We start from the raw sequence: 4,256 nt of genomic DNA, 5'->3' as shown, positions 1-4,256 counted from the left end.
TAGTGAGTGGCGTTACAAACGGACTGTACTAATAAGCACATTAAATGTCTTACCTGTTGTTACGTTCCCCAGCAAGAAAACCAAAAATGTCGCTCAAACAGAACGGGGAAGTAACAAAGAGTCACTGACCATCAACCAAAATGAAACTGGTGGGGTTTTAGGAGTTCTGAAAGACACTCATGGATGTGTCTGCTGAAAGTTCCAGTTGTAACAACAACTAGAACCTGAAAGACCCCCATCATGAGCACCTACTAAATTTGCCCAAGGAGAGGCAAACAAAAGAAAAACCCACCCCAAACTTAAAGACAGGAAGCAAACCAACAATGATTACCATGGCATAAAAGGGACAATCAACTCAGGGCTCTATGTGTACTCTGGAAAATAATGCAACTCCATGGAAGGTGAGTTTGTGGAACACAGCTTCCATGTTGTTCATTATTTTCCATAGAATGCATAGCCCCGAGTTGATTTTACCTTACTTATTTTTGATCTCTTTATAAACCTACACTCTTCAGGGAAAAAGGTGCTATCTAGAACCTAAAATGGTTATTTGGCTGCCCCCATAGGAGAACCCTTTGAAGAACCCTTTTTGGTTCCAGGCAGAACCCTCTGGAACCAAAAAGGGTTCTGGGGAATTTTGCATTTTTGAAACACTTGAAATAGCTTTTTCCTGCAATCGAAAGCTATAATCGATCATTATGCCTAATTTTATGTATACTTTTCTGCGTAGGTTATATAAATTACCCTTTTGACTGTTCAATTGTAATTTTAATGAGGGTGTTATTCTGAATGTTGTAAATTACACATCTCAATATACTGCACTAACATTCCTAGGATATTATATGTAAAGTACAATACAGTACATGGGATAACACATATTATCAAAACAGGCACATGTCATGGCATCATAAATAATACACAAATATCATGCCAGATTACATTTAAATCAAGTATTTGTCTGCGTATCTAAGCATATCTCTTGAGTTGTCTGTATCCTCCTGTTTCTTTGCATCTCTGCTAAAATCTGGGTAAAATATTGAAAGGAATGTGTCTTATTCAATACATTTAGTAATTGCTTGCTTTTCTAAAGTCTAGCAACCTTGCCAGCAGGCATGCCAGCTATGATAGTTAGACAAGCTACTCTAATTTGATTGAAAGCTTGAAATGGCTTGGTAGCTAGTTATGATGGTTGGGAGATTGGGAACCTATCTAGCTGGCTAGCTAAAGCCAACTTCATAAAATGGCTAGGTGGCTAGTATTACAGAGAAACAACAAAACATTTTATTTGTATTTATTCATCAAGAATGAATCAATAGGCTGCATTATGATTAAATTATTCATTTAGAAACATACCTCCTTCGAGTTCTGCTCATCACTGGCAGCTATAAATTGAGAATGCTATGTGTTTTACTCCATGGTGCACATTGGAAGGAACCACTTTATAGGGAGAATAGGGGGAGGGTACTCTTTGCCTGGTCCAGTCAGTGTGCCCCCTCTCCAAAATACAGCTAACAGACCTTTTTTACAGTAATTATGATAAAACGTGGGCTTAAAAATGAAGTTTAGTAATTCATTGAACATCTGAAATGTTTTAAAACAGGACAAATCTGAGGGGGCACGTGCCTTTATGCCCCCTACGGGCATGACGCCTCTGATGTTGAGAGAGACTGTACAGAGCCATGCTAGAGCTCATCCACATTTAAGACACACAAGAGAAATGAAAATGCACTCAAAAATAGAAAAATAGATTTAAGTGGCTCAGTTCTGCAGGCATTCTGCTCCCCGGACCCATCTTAAACTCAGTGATATGAAAGTGGACACTTTGAGAGTTCAAAGGTTTTCCAGTGATTGTGTTTTACCTGCACTTTGGGAGGTGCGGAATGTGTTTCAGGAAGATGTGCCCGCTGGTAAAGATGGTTTAATTGTTCTTCTGGGCTCCCTGAAACAATAGCCTCAGGCTCTCAGAGGTTCTCTCTTATACTTCATCTCTATATTTTACGGACCAGAAGGTATTTCTAGAAAAACACAGATCGATACAATAGAATATAATACATTATTTAAATTAGTCTATGTTCTCTCTGCTCTGGTCTTTTATCTAGTTTTGTTTGAGAGGTCACATATCAAATCTAATTCACTTTTTTTTTTTTTTAAGGTGAAACAGCAGTGGGGGCGTTGTGAGAAATAATATGTTTAACACCAAACACACACACACACACACACACACACACACACATCAGTAAACAGAAGAATGCAGTACACACGTATTTATTCTTGCCAGATAACTTGCAGGATGATTTATATTACTATTGCACTGCATTAAGAATCATTTCATCTGTTGTTTGAAATGGAGAAAGTAAAAGGTCACAGGAAATCAATACGTGGGACAAACATTAATGACACGTTTTAAAGAATACTATTAGCATGACCGTTATACGAGCTACAACACTCAGAGAGAATTCTCACATGTTTACATTTAAGTCATTTAGCAGATGCTCTTATCCAGAGCATGCATTGTTTGTACCTCTTCAAAAACACATTTTATTCTATATTTAATCGTGCCTGGCTCCATCAACACACTGACTTAAGAACAAAATATTTGAGCAAGTAACAGACATGGAAATTCTCAACCTAGGATTCAAAAGTAGAAGTATACTCAAAACTGCAGCTGCTTTCTGTAGGTTATAAAAACAAGGTATTTTATAACTGAGCGGACAAACGAATCCCTCACACAAACAAAATATAACATAACAAGACAACAAAATGCACAGTCTTGTCTGAGGATCACTTTGGGAGTGTCTCCCAATCCCATAAGAACAGAGAGCAGCTGGGTCCCTTACCCATCTGCAGTAGCACAAAGTGGAGCATGCTACTGAATCTCATTGTGTAAACTACAGCTTGCATCCACGCACACACACACACACACACACACACACACACACACTAATGCTTGGGGAAATGTCCACACTCACGTTATGTTTTGCAGCATGTTCTTGCAGCTTACCTGCTGCCTGTCTGTCACCCTCAGAATGGTACCAGCTGTGGTGTGGTGCGGAGGGAGGCACTAGTGTATCCTGTTTGTATGTAAAATCATATTGTATTTGTCACATGCGCCGAATACAACAGGTGTAGGACTTACCGTGAAATGCTTACTCACAAGCCCTTAACCAACAATGCAAAGTTTAAGTAATATTTGCTAAAAAAAAAAAATACGATGCTTGTGTCTTAGGATGTTGCATTGATACGTGGTTGCGTGGCTCTGTGACTGTCACCGTGTGGTTAGCTGGACCAGCGAATGCTGGGAAGAATTTCTTTGCAGAATGTATCACTTTTTATTCAGTTAAATAGAGCTTTAGTTTTTATCGTTTGGCTGTGATACACTGTTGATCCTCCAGGATGAACAACATATGTGTGGGTTTCTTGTAAATACATTTTGTGATGTCACTCTCCTATCTAAATAGCTGTACACCTGCTGTGTATGAATGTGAACACATAGGACATCAATCAGCATACCTTTACACCATGCACTAACCCATTATAACCTCACACTGGGAGGGAGTGACTTCATGGTCCTCTGAATGCATCCCACAGCCAGCCATTAGGGATGAGTTGGCAAGGGTGCACACACACACACACACACACACACCACAGGTTGGTGGCACCTTAACTGGGGAGAACAGGCTCATGGTAATGGCTGGAGTGGAATAGTTGGAATGGGTTCAAATACCTCGAACACATGGTTTCCAGGTGTTTGATGCCATTCCATTTGCTCCATTCCGGCCATTATTATGAGCCGTCCTCCCCTCAGCAGCCTCCTGTGACACACACACACACACACACCCAGCCGATACAGTGAGTGAGTAATCCCCTGTCTACTACCACAGGGCTGCAGGCCACGGCACGGTAGACCTCATTCCAACACTGACCTTTTTACTCACTTTTAAATTACAGTAAGCCACAGCAAGGCCGACATTTCCCCTGCTGAGGGGAGACCTGCTGCCCTGTATTTACTGTATCCAATGTGTGTTTCCAGTACGGCAGACAGAGCGATAAAAAAGCAATTGAACCTCATAGAGGGATTAGGGCTGCCCACAGCACCGCTTTAATCAGAGAACAGTAGAGCCTAAAATATATGATTCCCTGCAGATTAAATGAGTCTCTGCAGAGAGATCTGTTCAGTGTGTTAATGGTAATAATAACTGAAAGATGGTTTAAAAAGTACCCGGCTGGATCGAGGCTCAACAGGCCTGCATGTTGTA

The sequence above is a fragment of the Oncorhynchus clarkii genome, chromosome 17 (assembly GCF_045791955.1).
Source record: "Oncorhynchus clarkii lewisi isolate Uvic-CL-2024 chromosome 17, UVic_Ocla_1.0, whole genome shotgun sequence".
NCBI lineage: Eukaryota > Metazoa > Chordata > Actinopteri > Salmoniformes > Salmonidae > Oncorhynchus > Oncorhynchus clarkii.
Note: the sequence above shows the minus strand (reverse complement) of the source record.